This window comes from Bufo bufo, chromosome 4 (assembly GCF_905171765.1).
Source record: "Bufo bufo chromosome 4, aBufBuf1.1, whole genome shotgun sequence".
Classification (NCBI taxonomy): Eukaryota; Metazoa; Chordata; class Amphibia; order Anura; family Bufonidae; genus Bufo; species Bufo bufo.
Window position 1 is genome coordinate 157669764 of NC_053392.1, and position 14952 is coordinate 157684715.

A 14952-nucleotide genomic window follows, 5' to 3' on the forward strand; every position below is an offset into this window, starting at 1 on the left:
TTATTTGCCGTTCAGCGGTGCAGGTATATGTTCTAAAACCCTTTTTTTGGTGTGAATTAGTGGCAAAAAATAAATATATTATTTGCGGTTCAGCGGTGCAGTTATATGTTCGACAGCCATTTTTGGCGTGTATTAGTGGCACAAAAAAAGTATTTGCCGTTGTGTGGTGAAGTGAGAAAATTACAGCCCTTTTTGGTGTGTATTAGTAGCAAAAAAATATACATTTTCCGTTCAGCGGTGCAGTTATATGTTCTAAAACCCTTTTGGAGTGAGTTAGTGGCAAAAAAGATATATTATTTGCCATTCAGCAGTGTATATGTTCCAAAGTCATTTTTGGCGTGTATAAGGGTCCATTCATACATCCGTAATTTGGGTCTGCATTCGTTACGCAATTTGCGGACCCATTTACATTCAATTTGGCTGGAACGGAGGCGAATCCGCATTTCCAGTAACCGCATTTGCATTTTCGGGTACCGCATCCATTTTTTCAGGATCCGCAATTCCGTTCCTGAAAAAAATTAGAACATGTACTATTCTTGTCTGCAATAGCGGACCAGAAAAGGCATTTTCTATTATAGTGTCTGTGTTTTTCAATTTGCGGACCCGCAAAACAGTTACGGACGTGTGAATGGCACAAAAAAAGTATTTGCCGTTGTGTGGTAAAGTGAGAAAATTACAGCCCTTTTTGGCATGTATTAGTGGCACAAAAAAAAAGTATTTGCCGTTGTGTGGTGAAGGGAAAAAATTACAGCCATTTTTAGCGTGTATTAGGGGCAAAAATATATATATTATTTGCCGTTCAGCTGTGTAAGTTATGTGTTCTGAAGCCCTTTTTGGCGTGAATTAGTGGCACAAAAAAAAAGTATTTGCCGTTGTGTGGTGAAGTGAGAAAATTACAGACATTTTTAGCGTGTACTAGTAGCAAAAATATATATATATATTATTTGCCGTTTAGCTGTGCAGTTATATGCTCTAAAGAGATTTTTGGCGTTTATTAGTGGCACAAAAAAATGTATTTGCCGTTGTGTGGTGAAGTGAGAAAATTAAAGCCCTTTTTGGCGTGTATTAGTGGCAACAAAATATAGATTTTCCGTTCAGCGGTGCATGTTCTAAAGCCTTTTGTGGAGTGCATAAGTAGAAAAAAGTAAGGGCCTATTTGCAGTTCAGCTGTGCAGTTATAATTTCTAAAGCCATTTTTGGCGTGTTAGTGGCAAAAAAATATATATTATTTGCTGTTCAGCGGTGCAGTTATATGTTCTAAAGCCCTTTTTGGCATGTATTAGTGGCAAAAAAATATTTGTTTTGCTGTTCAGCGGTGCAGTTATATGTTCTTAAGATTTTTGTGGCGTGTATAAGTGGAAAACAGTAACGGCCTATTTGCAGTTCAGCGGTGCAGTTATATGTTCTGAAGCCTTTTTTGGTGTGTATTAGCAGCAAAAAATATATATTATTTGCCGTTTAGCGGTGCAGTTATATGTTCTAAAGCTCTTTTTGGCTTGCATTAGTGGCAAAAAAAATATATACATTTTGCCGTTCAGCAGTGCAGTTATATATTCTAAAGCCTTTTGTGGCGTGTATAAGTGGAAAAAAGTAAGGGCCTATTTGCAGTTCAGTGGAGCAGTTATATGTTCTAAAGCCTTTTTTTTATGTTTATTAGTGGCAAAAAAATATATATTTGCCGTTCAGCGGTGCAATTATGTTCTAAAGCCTTCTGTGGCGTGTATAAGTGGAAAAAATAAGGGCCTATTTTGTGTTTAGTGGTGCAGTTATATGTTCTAAAGCCCTTTTTGGCATGTATTCGTGGAAAAAAATAAGGGCTTATTTGCCGTTCAGCGGTGCAGTTATATGTTCTAAAGCCCTTTTGGCGTGTATTAGTGGAAAAAAATAAGGGCCTATTTTCCGTTCAGCGGTGCAGTTATATGTTCTAAAGCCCTTTTTGGCGTGTATTAGTGGAAAAAAATAAGGGCCTATTTGCCGTTCAGCGGTGCAGTTATATGTTCTAAAGCCTTTTGAGGCTTGTATAAGTGGAAAAAAGTAAGGGACTATTTGAAGTTATAGGTTCTAAAGCCTTCTTTGTCGTGTATTATTGGAAAAAAAGGGCTTAGTTATTAGCCGTTGTGTGGTGAAGTGAGAAAAACTTTTTTGGGGTGTTTTAATTTCCTTTTTATTTATTTTTATTTGATCTAACAGTATATCAGACAGAGAAGTGCCAAGCCCTGCACAGGGGAGTGGCAGAGGCCTAATAGTTTCTGCCACAGGCCGCAGCAGAGTAAGGGGGCGTGGCAGCAGGAGTCACAGCGAGAGGCCTGAGCTCCCAGTGTCATCTAGCGGTTGTGTCTTGACCAGCAACCCAGCGGTTCTTGAATGGTTGATTTGGTCATCTAATTCATCCCGAATGTGACATCAGACACCCCCAGCCAAGAGTCGGTGGGTTTGTCAGACACAACCCTTATGGCCCCAGGGAAGGCCCTGTGCCCTCACCTCTCCTTAACCTGCCTCTGTCCTTTTCTGTTCCCGCAGCGAGAGAAGTATTATATGCTGTGGGCTCAGCTCCACTATTACAGCGAGGACGAGCTACTAGAGGACAGTCAGCAGCTACTGCCCAGCAAAGATCTGGAGGAGACATCCGCTGCTTCCTCCGTTAGGCGGGCAAGTAGTATTGAGGAGAGTGGAGTGGGAGCTGGTCAGGCTCCTGACCCAGAGACCGTAGAGGAGGACATCAGTGACGTGCAGTGACAGTACTCGATGATGATGATGTAGCTGATCACACTTGGGAGCTGGGTGAATTAGGTGCTTCATCATCATCTGGCGAAGAGGGTGGCAGTTTGCCTGTGAGGCAGCAACGGAGCCAGTAAGTCGCTAGCATAGCCGGGGATCAGCAGGGTGACAGCAGTGGGAGGAAGGTAGCCAAACGTGCCAAGGTTAGACCACCCGCTTTGCAGGAGCCTATCTGCCCAGGAAGTAGTGGTGCAGGGGTTCACGGAGGCAGCAGCCGTAGAAGTCAGTCAAGGCAGAGTGTTGGGGGTAAAATCACCTACTCTGCAATGTGGCAGTTTTTGGTAAGACGCCAGAGGAGTAACCATAAGTGGCCTGGGAGAACAGTGGCTCCGATGTGGTGGTCCAGCCTGCTGCATCACGAAGTGACACTCACCCGATTTCAGGCAGTCAAGGCTCCACCACCTCAGTCAAAAGGAGCTATCAGTCCTTCCCATCATCTACTGGTCCTGATGCTCTTGCTTCTCCTCCTTGTCAATCATTCTGTCAGCAATCGATCACCGAAGTGATTGCCAAGAGACAACAGTATGCATGTACTCATCCAATGGCACAGAAACAACGTGCTCCTGGCCAAGTTGCTGGTGCTGCAGTCCCTCCCTTTCCAAGTGGTGGACTCTGCACCTTTCAGAGTATTGATGCCTTATGCCGGTCCAAGGTGGAGAGTCTCAAGCCGTCATTTCTTTCCAAAAAATGTAGTACCAGCCCTGCACAAATATGTAGAACAGGAGGTGGGCCAGTCCTTGAGCCTGCCGGTGTCTGCCAAAGTGCAGTCCTCAGCCTCCACTGCAGGGACAATTCACAGTGCCCCTCCAGCATACCACATGTGCAGGGCACGGCGGTGTCACGCTGTTCTACACCTCGATTTCCCGGGTGAAGGGAGTCACACAGGGGAACAACTGCTCTGTGTCCTTCATCAAGAATTTTAATTCTCTCTTTCTCTGCGACAACTCAAAATCTGAACCCTGGTGACTGACAATGAGAAAAACATAGTGTCGGCGCTGAGTCAAGGAGGACTAAGCCATGCGCCCTGCATGGTGCACGTGTTCAATCTGGTTGTCAAGCGGTTCCTAAAGTCTTCCACCAATATGCAAGACATCCTAAAAATGGCCAGAAAACTTTGCATGCACTTCAGGCCACCTCGTACACCTCCAAGCACACCCACCTTGAGTTGTAGCAGCAGAACGGCGTCCCCCAACATAGGCGGATATGCAACGTTTCCACCCATTGGAGTTCCACCCTCCATATGTTGGACCGACTATAGGAACAGAGAAAAGCCATAAACAATTTCTTGATGATCCAAGCGGACAAGAGTACTCCCCTGTGCAACTTCAATATCAGCCAGTGGCAGCTCATACATGACACCTGCCGTTTGCTCAGGCCCTTTGAGGATGCCATGTTATTTGACAGTCGCCAGGACTACGGGATGAACAACATCATTCCACTACTTCATATCCTGGATGCTGGTAAATCTGTCTGGTCAGGGGACTGGAGATGTGGCTCTTACATGAACCCTGCGGGGGCTGAACTGAAGGAGGAGGAGGAGGACATTGGAGCACAAGCAATGTGTAGCGAAATGGGTAGTTTTTCTACATAGGTGACAGGAGAGGAGGCACAGCAGCAGTCGGAGGAGCAAGAGTGAGGTGAGAAAGATGAGGCAGATGACTCAGGCACACCGTAACAGTATGCAATGGAGATTTAGGCAGGGAGTCCCCCCAAGTCATTTGTACAAATCGCCCACTGCATGCTCACTTGCTTGGGTAGTGAAAGCTAGATTGTCACCATTCAGCAGAGGTATGACTTCTGGCTTTCCAACTTGTTGGACCCAGTCCAAAATGGGGGCCTTTTTTTACATCCGCTGAGAGGGAGGACAAACCGAACTACTATAGAGACATCCTATGTAATCAGTTGGCCACTGCCTGTCTGCGCCATCGTCCATCCTCTCGCAGGTCTAACCGGGGGGGCCCTCTGTGCTCTCGTTTCACTGCCATGGCCTCTGTGGCGGGGTGGGGGTAGGAGCAGTACCAGCTCCATCTGCAGCAGCTTGTGTTTAGAGTCGATAAAGAGCAGCTTTTTAACCCAAATAGTGAAGAAACTACTCACCAGCAGCAGCCAAACTGGATCTGTGGCCTTAACTGGCCGAGTTTGCCCTGGAAAAGCTGTCCTGCCCGGCCAGTAGTGCGGCAGGGGCCATAGTTATCCCAAGGAGAACTCGCCTATCCACCCAAAATGTGGAGAGACTGACCTTTGTCAAGATGAATCAGGCGTGGATCAGCCTGATGCATCAAATTAGATAATCCATGCTGCCTCACCCAAACCTTGACAAAAGAGACTGGTTTCTTCTGGTTACCTGCCTCAGCTACTATTCTGGCCACCTGCCCCCCATCTAATGCCAAGTGTTCCTTCTTACACCCACCATCGTCAGCGGATACTGTTATTGCCACACACCTCCCCACTCTGTCACCGAGTCACTCTGGGGTTTCCTGATGCTACTGCCACCTCACCACTCAGGTCTCCTCATTCTGCTGTTGCCACCTCCACACTATGTCATTGTGCCACTCTGTGGTCTCCTCATGCTGCTGCTGCTGCCACTTCCACACTCCATCATTGTGTCACTCTGTGGTCTCCTCATGCTGCTGCCACCTCAACACTCTATCCTTGTGCCACTCTGGCTTCCTCATGCTGCTGTCACCTCAACACTATGTCATCTTGCCACTCTGTGGTCTCCACATGCTTCTACCAACTCACAACTCTGTCTCTGGGCCACTCTGTGGTCTCATCATGGTGAAGCTGCCACCTCCACACTCTGTCATTGTGCCACTCTGTGGCGGCCTCCTCATGTTGCTGCAACCTCCACACTTTGTCACTGTGCCACTCTGTGGCCTCCTCATGCTGCTGCCACTGCCATGCTATGTCACCTTGCCACTCTGTGGTATCCTCGTGCTGCTGCCACATCACCACTCCATGACTGGTCCACTATTTTGCCTTTTTGGCCTGGTTGATATCATGATTTATTTGACCCTTCTTCTGATCTGTCAGAGTTAAGGAAAAATGACACACACAACGTATCCTGTCTATGTACCTGTATGACATGGTACCTTATTTGCTTCAGAATTGGCTTATGATTTGGTAGCCAAAAGCACGAGTGGGTAAAAAACACAGAAGACATGCAAATATTCCATTCATGTGTCATCTTTGTTTTGGAACCACTACTGGCTTTTTTGGGCTTTAGCAATAATAATGGATTACTGACCAAATGCTGACCGAGTGAAGGCGGATGCTCAACAGACTGGATACGTTTTTGAGGGGTTATTGTTTTGACTGATCAAAGGTAAGGCAAAATAATCAGTGACATCAACACAAACTTACTGATGACACCATCTCCACTCTGTCGGGGGTTCTACTTGTATAAGCATGTAATATAACAGGTTCTGTAGACATCTATGTGGAATCCGCTGACGACGGTGTAAGAGAGTGTGCCTTTTCTTGACGCTAACATTGACCTGTAAGGCTGAGTTCACACTTGAGTTATTTGGTTAGTTTTGGCTCTGTAACTGCCCAAATAAGTGAAGTGTGCAGTGATTCTAAAAGTGACACCTGTCATCTGCATGTCATACTGACTCCCAGTATTGTTTCACTACCACAGCAGACTCCCTATGCGTGTTTCTGCAAGGCACAGTGTTCTACACCACTATACAGGCTCTCTGCAACCAGGAAATAGCTGTTTTTGAACGCGATTCGCCACAAATAAATTTGGATCTAATTAAATCTTTTCGGAAAATTTGGCAAACCGTCTGAATCGAATTTTTTTAGATATTCGCTCATCTCTAATAGCTAAGCTTATTGATATCACACGGCCTTTGTACAAGGTGGGTAAATATTATATTTTGAATAAGCAGGGGAAACAGGATGCAACAGTGGCGCAGTCAAGGTAAGACAGCAACTCTTCACTGATCAGGCAGCAAACACTTTATTTACAGTTGTCCAGGCAACACATTTTAGGGCCCCTTCGTCAGGCAGAAGCAGCATTTCGGGGCTAGACCAGCCTGACAAAGGGGTCTGTCAGGTTCTGAAACACATTGCCTGAACAGCTGCAAATAAAGTGTTTGCTGCCTAATTTGTTAAAAGTTGTTGTCTTACCTTAGCTGTCACATCCTGTTTTCTCCTGATTCTTTAGTTGTTGATCCAGTGCTACTAAGGGAGGGGGTCTCTGGCTGCACCTTTGTCCTTCTGTCTGAGTATCTGTGTGGCAGACAGTTGCATCCATAGCACAACATCTTCAGGTTAGAAGCTCTGCAACAAAAGCAGTACCACTTACCCAGCAGTCCGCCCTATGATGTTCTGCCTTTCTTCCTTTGTTAAAATATTGTATTTTGCTAAACAAAAAATGTCCCCCTTGGCCCCATAAATGTCAAGCCCGTCCTTGAGTGGGGGTCCCAGTGGTGTATGTTACCAATAATAACAATTCTCATCTATAATAATAATGATAATAATAGTGATTATTATTATTATTATTATTATTAATATTATATACCGTAATAAACTTTTGTAGTTTTTTTTATTTTAATGAAATGTTTAATTCTCAACTAAAAAAACTATATTGAGAAAGCATTCCCCGGTAATGTTACTTTTTTTTAGCTGTCATTTCATTCCCATAACTACATTTCACCCTCTCCTGTCTCTTTCAATTTATCACTATGCATATAATTATGAACATATTGCCTTTAGCCTTGACAAAAATACACTACGATGTAATACATTTTCTGAAATACAAATTGATTTCCAATTCCAGACTAATGCTGTTGCATACTAAAAGAACATCCGGCATTTGGCTCACAAGATTACATATACATGTATCATGTCTAAAATAAAATACTGCCGATAAACTCCCTGGACTACTTTTTGAATGATTTCAATAAAGTGCTACCCTTAAAAAGAATCTGTCAGCTCCACTGACATCTTTGTATACGTGAATACTTGTACATCCCACAAAACAACATATCTGGAGTTCTTTTTTGTGACACTCCTCCTGAAAATGTATTAAGAACTTGACAACTTTCCCTTTAGCTTGTCAATGAACACTTTGAAACGTTTCCAAGAGGGAAATCAGAAATTATTTCAAAAATTCTACGAAAATATGTCCCAGAACTGTTATTTCATTTGGTATACAATTCTTTACTATAAGTGCTACATCAGGAGATCATTTAGGTACCCTATGTATTCTATTTTATGTTAAAATGTTGTCCCACGGAACAGAAAACAGCCAGGGCCTTACAGGTAACATCTACTACATTACCTGCACTCAGAGAGTTAGCACTGTTATCTGTACAGGTAAAAAAAAATTAAAAAAGGGCGTATCCGCAGGTTATGGGACTCAAACTTTGCTAACCCCAGACACTGGCAACCCATGCTACACCACTGCATACACTTAAAAACTGTGATGAATAGATGCAATGGCCTTTGGAGAAACCTATGCTATAAAGGCAGCAGTCCACATGTGTTGCATCTTGACTTTGCTATAATGATCTGTCAATCACAAAGAAATATAGAAACTTGCAAGTTATTTTTTTTAATTCTTGACTGTTGGTGGGGAAACATTAAAAAGAGTCAGCATTGGTTGAGTCGTGTCCTCGACCACTGCTCCATTCAATCTTCTTCTCACTGTGATTGTGCAATGAGAAGGAACAGGAGGCTTGAAACACCCAAAACACACCCTCAGGGATTAGACATTTGTCACCTATCAACAGATGTAGAAAATCTAAGCTTGAGTGTAATATCTAGAGATGAGTGAAGTTATTGAAAATTCAATTCAGCTGCTTTGCCGAAATTCACAAAGTAACTTAAATACTTAATTAGTTAATGGCACCACCCCTACATGGAATCTCTCAGATGCCGCGTTCATTGCTGATGGTGGTATCTGAGACTATCATTGAGGGCTTTCAGGGGTTAATCCAGTTAAAAAAATATATATACTCACCGTATCCATTTGATCACAAGGAGGCTGCAGCTACCATCCTGATTGAAGACACCACACAAAATCTCACACAGCGGCGTGATGACGTCACCACGAAGTCCAGAGTGGTGATGTTATTCGTCACCGAGCTTGGGATTTTGTGTGGTATCTTCAATCAAGATGGCTGTGGTGGCCTCTACACAATCAAATGAATAAGGTATGATTTTTTTTTTGTTTTTACCGCCATTTCAGGGAAAATTGATTTGTTACCAGATCTTAGTCCACTTCGGATACTTTGATTTGCTCAACTATAGTGAAATTATGTCACAAAAGCCATTTAAAGCTACTGGGAAAAGTGCTACATCTGTAAATTTCCATAGAAACCCTTTTGTTAAATCTACTGACTCCCCTTTATTCTATCCATTGTGTTTCATTGTTACTACATTCCCTTTTCTGCTATTACCTCATTCAACAAATCTGAAAGGGGCAATTCTTTATTTTTCCAGTAGTGTTCTGTCTTTGTATCAGCCATTTCATTATTATTTATTCCATCCATGTTTCAGTTCAGGTTCTCAATTTAACCTAAACTGGTCAAAAGGCAACAAAACTAATTATATTTATCACTAACAGCTTATTTGCATATGATTTATGTGCCAATATATAATTCAATTGTAGCTTGATTTCTAAGTCACTCGTCCACTTGCTCATTTATATAAGCCACTTAATTGGAATAATGCACTCCCTGGCTCATTGTGTGGTAAAGCGCTGGTGCCATGTTCTAAACAAATGCAGACTGAGTTACTGTTTAGGCGCTTGTAAAATGACTGACACAGCATAAGCACCAAACTGATTTGAAGAAACAAAGAGAATTAAAAGGAAATGTATTTATTTGGATCATTGCTAAATGCTAATTGCATTTATCCATCTTAACAGTGTTTATAGAACTGTCCACAATTTTGCAAGCCGTTGGCACCATCCAATGTTCAGCTTGTTCACGATTGGCAATTCACCTAGTGCTATATAGCAAAAAATATATCCTGTGATTACAAGTAAAAACAATCAGTGAAATAGTGAGACAATTAAATAAAATAGATCTAATTCAGAGGAATGTAACCAACACGGACTGAAGGGTTTGTCCATTTGTTGCCCTCAAATTTGTCAAAAGATTATCTTTAGTGTTCAGTGAAGCAAAGCATTCGAAAGCAGAATTCGCTCTTAAATTTAGGTAAACTTTCATTTGCAACTGATTTTAACCTTATTTGTAAAAGTGAAATACCATTAGGTTCATAGTAAATAGGGATCCCAGACCTTATGGAGGTATCCACATGGGATTATGGTCATCTGGGAAGGTGTGGGTATTGTGCCCGTGCCATCTCCTTTATTCCTTCCTGCTCACTGCTGCTATGTTTATGGTGAGCAGGAAAAAAGAAGGGAGACGGAACACGCGCAAAAAGGAAAAAAAGCTTCCAAATTTGTGTCCAACTGTTTGTACATGGAAAATCATACTTCTTCTTGGGAGACCATGTTTATTAGCAATGCATGCTATAGAAAATGATGCATTTATATTGTGGTCATCTGCTGATAAAGAAGAATTCAAAATAGACCACTTTACAAGGAAGAAAATTTCAAAAGGTGATAGCTCTACCTAAAAGCCTTTAACATTTATGTTTGGGGCTCTGACTATTAAAAGAACAATAATACAAATCATACTGTTCTTTTAAAGACTTTAATATATACCTCTTGTCTGGAGGTACCTTGAATAGACTTTGAAGCTGCCCCATCATTTATGAGATGCATGCGTGGCATGCTCACGTCAAAGGCGTGTTCTTGAGATAGGAGATGGTACCTTCACTTACTGGCAGCAAATATTATTACGATATTAATCCTTACACATTGAATTACATATAGACAAGGTAAAGCACAGTAAAGCACAGTATGACATGGCATAACCAGGATATAAACAGTTGAGTCATATTATGATGACCACTTCCTACTTTTGATCACAGCAGCACATAGCTGAATGATAGGCTGTCTGCACACACATTCCTTGTTGCTGTCATGGGTAAAAGGGGTGATTTATCAGAATTTCAAAAATGGGTGAGTATTGGCTTTTTGGCCAAAGGTGGCAGTATTTCTGAAACTGTGCAGCTTGTGAAGGGTTCATATGGTACTGTGGTGAAAGTGTATCATGCTTGGGTAATGACACCATTGCGAATAAGCAACATGGGAACTGCAGAGCACAACGTGCCACGGATGCAAGAGGTGAACCCCTGCTACGAAGGTGTGCGAGGGTGGACCGACAGGCTACAGTGGATCATCTCAACACCAAAATGAACCAAAATGAGCCAGATGGCTACCAGATGTGTTTCTAAAACAGTTCAATGAACCCTACTACATATGGGGCTCTGAAGCAGATGGATGATCAATGCACCTCTGCTAATGAAGTTGCATCGGCAGAGAAGGCTTCAATTTTTGTGGCACTATTAGAATTGTTCCTTGCCTCATTGGCAAAGGGTTGCCTTTTCTGGCAAGCAATGTTTTCTGCTTCATTGAATGGATAGTCGTTGGCATGTCAGGTGAGAAACATCAGAGAACAAATACTTTGAAACCATTGCTGGAAGAACACAAGTTGGTTGTGGAAATGCTATGGTCTGGAGAATTTTTTCATGGCATTCTCTGGGCACACTCATCCATATGGAAGGTGTTTTCAACCTATTTGGGTATGAATTCATCCTTGCAGATCATGTAGACCCATACATGCTGATTGTCTTCGTTGGGGCAGATGGGATCTTCCAGCAAGACAATGTCAGCAACATGTCAGCTAGAAATGTCCGGCATTGGTAGAAGTAGTTGCTGTCAGTGCTGCACACAGCAGTTACTCTGTATAATAGCTGGTGGTCATAACCCTTTGCATCCCAGTGTTGTACATTTACAGCGGAAGGGAGAGGTTTAAAGATGGTGCCAGCTCCAGACACCTGGGGCTAATGTCTGCGATGGGTAAGATTGCAGATCTCACCCATTTAATCCCTCATATGCTATGCTCAAATGAGACCACGGCATCTGAGATAGTTAAAACTGGAAGCACACACTTACCAGCCCAGGTTGCCTTCCCTTTGGCCGAGACCTGGGAAGGTGACCCGAACTAGTAATAGGTCTGAGCCTGTACTTTCAGGCTGTCTTTCAGGTGGCAGGACTGCATTGGAATATGTATACTGAATCCTGTATTTGTTAATGGATAGATATTCATTAAAAAACAAGTTGCAATTTAATGATTGCATGTTATAGTTACCTAGAGTTTTTAATAATAAAAAAAATCAAATTATGTAAAAATTCGAATCTCCTCCCCCCTTTCCCTAGAATTAAAAATAAATAAATAAACATCATGAGCATCACCACGTCCAAAAATGCCTGTACTATTAAAATGTTAAAAATATTTAGGCTATACATCAAATGGCATAATGGAAAAAAAATCTAAATGGCTGATTTGCAGTTTTTTTGTTTATTCAACTTCCCCAAAAAATGTAATAGAAAGTGATCAAAAAGGTTATGCACACCCCAAAATGGTATCCTTGAAAAGAAGAGAGAGCACAGCAAAAAATAAGCCCACACAGCTCCGAAGATGTACGTAAAAATAAAAAAAGTTATGGGGGTTAGAATATGGTAATGCAAACAAAAATGTGTTTTTTCCAAAGTTTTTATATTTTTAGGTATTAAAACACAAGAAGAACTAAACAAATTTATATCACGCAATGGGATGTTGTTCAATGGCTAGGACAGAGAGACTGGTCGGGGGTTGATGAATGGAGCAAAGTGCAGAGATATTGTAAATGAATACCTGATTCAGAGTGCTATGGACCTCACGAGGGGTTACCTTCCAACAAGACAATGGCCCTAACCGCACAGTCAAGAAAACACAGGAATAGCATATGGACAATTTGGTGAATATTCGTGAGTGGCCCAGCCACAGCCCTGACTTGAAGCTAATTCAATATCTAAGGAGAGGCCTAAAAAAAAGGTTGTCCACCAATGGTCCCCATCCAATCTGACTGAGCTTAAAGGGGTTGTGTCACTTCAGCAAATGGCATTTATAATGTAGAGAAAGTTAATACAAGCCACTTACAAATTTATTGTTATTATCCATATTGCTTCCTTCGCTTTCTGTATTCATTTTTCCATTACATTATACACTGCTCGTTTCCATGATTATTTCGACCACCCCGCAATCCAATTCCTTGCACACTATAGGAAAAAGCACCATACTCTCTGGTGGGAGAGACCACGGGAGCCCACATAGGCTGGTGCTTTTTTCTATAGTGTGCAAGCACAGCCACTGCTGATGGATTGCAGGGTGGTCATAACCATCGAACGAGCAATGTATACTGTGATGGAAAAATGATTCCAGACCGCAAAGGAGGCAATATGGATAACAACAATACATTAGTAAGTAACTTGTATTAACTTTCTCTACATAATAACTGCCACTTGCTGAAGTGACACAACTCCTTTAAAGAGAATATGCCATGATTGATTAAAAAATGAAAATCAAACATCATAGTACATGACAATATTTTTTCAGTTGATTGGTGGGGGTGCTGGTGTCAGAAATCTGCTGATCAAAGGGGATGGTTTATCCTGAGGATAGGCCATTAATATTAAAATCCTTATATACTTCTTTAAGAAATTTATTTTCAAAGGGGTTATGCCATACTTGACGTAAAAAATGAAAATGATATCATATAGAACATATCAATCTCTTTCTAACAAAGCTAGCCTTGTACCTCACATGAATCCAAAGATTTCCCCATTTATTGCTCCAATTATCCTGCTAGATTTATGTCAAGCTGGCAGCTCAGGAGGGGTGTTCTTTCTCAGGTGGTGTCTCCACTCTACATATTTCCCTATAACTGTTATAGCTTCTAACAGTCAGTGACAGTTGAAGATTTAAACTGAGCATGTGCAACCATCTCAGTGAGGTGGACAAGAAATGAGGAAAAGAACAAACAGCAGGTAGTGCTATACAGATAAAAAAAATAATAATAGCTCCATGGCTATACAAAAATTTTAATTATATGCAAATACAAAAAGTATTCAAATTCAGGTACTGGTTTGAAAAATGTAGGATATGTTTTGTGGCACAAAGCCTTTGAGGGGATCTGCAGAGAATGGCACAAAATCTGCAGGTGCTCCAACAAATCTCCACTGCCAAAGGTGCTTTAACCAAGTCCTGAGCAAAGGGTCTAAATACTTAACTCAATGCAAGCTTTTAGGGTTAACTGCCTCAATGGATAAATGCTTAAAAATAATCTTTATTCAGAACTTCGTCAAAAACGTTGTGGCTATACCCCCATACTTATTCAGGCTGGGTGAAGAATACTTAGAGTATCTCAGGATAGTCTATAGACTCTCTACCCAATACATTATGTAAAGTCTGCAGTCTGGGCATACAAACCACTGCAGACATTTACATACATTTATTGTACAGTGGGCTCTAGGCTTTGGTTACCGCAACTGGCGCCCACATAAAGCCCACAAGCCCACGTGCTAATTGGATAAAGCCCCATATCGGAGTTAGTATAAGAGGGTTATAGTTTTAAAGGGACATTAGGCAGTGATAGCATAGTCCTGATTGGTATTGTCTATACCCCAATACCACACCATCTGCCTTTATATATTGGGGTCCTATTGGAAAACAGCAGCATCACAAATTTAACACCAGATTCAGATCGTCGAGTATCCCTTTCAAATGGATCTGTTGGTGGAGTCTTTTTGTGCAATAAGGTCTTATCTCAGCCTGAAAAAGTACGGGGGAAAGCCACAATGTTTTAACGAGGTTTTAAATAAAGATTACCTTTAAGAGTTTATCCATTCAGACAGTTAACCTTATATATACATAACACAAACTTCATCAATCTAAGTTAACCAATACAAGCTTTTTGCTTTCCCTTTTTTTTTAAATTTACTAATATTTGGAACATTGTTTTCAAGTTGTCATTATCGGGTTTTGAGTGTAGAAAAATGGGGAAAAACTGTATTTTTTATTTTTTTTATTTTAGCACAATGCCGCAACATAAAAAATTAGCAAAAAAGGTCTGAAGACTATCTGAATGGTTTTTAGACAGATAGACTGAAGAAAACGTGCTTGAATTCTTTATATGTGTCCTGTAGCTTAATTAGTTAGATAATTATTCATGTATTAGAAAGATGACAAGGAATAGGCAGGTTTGATC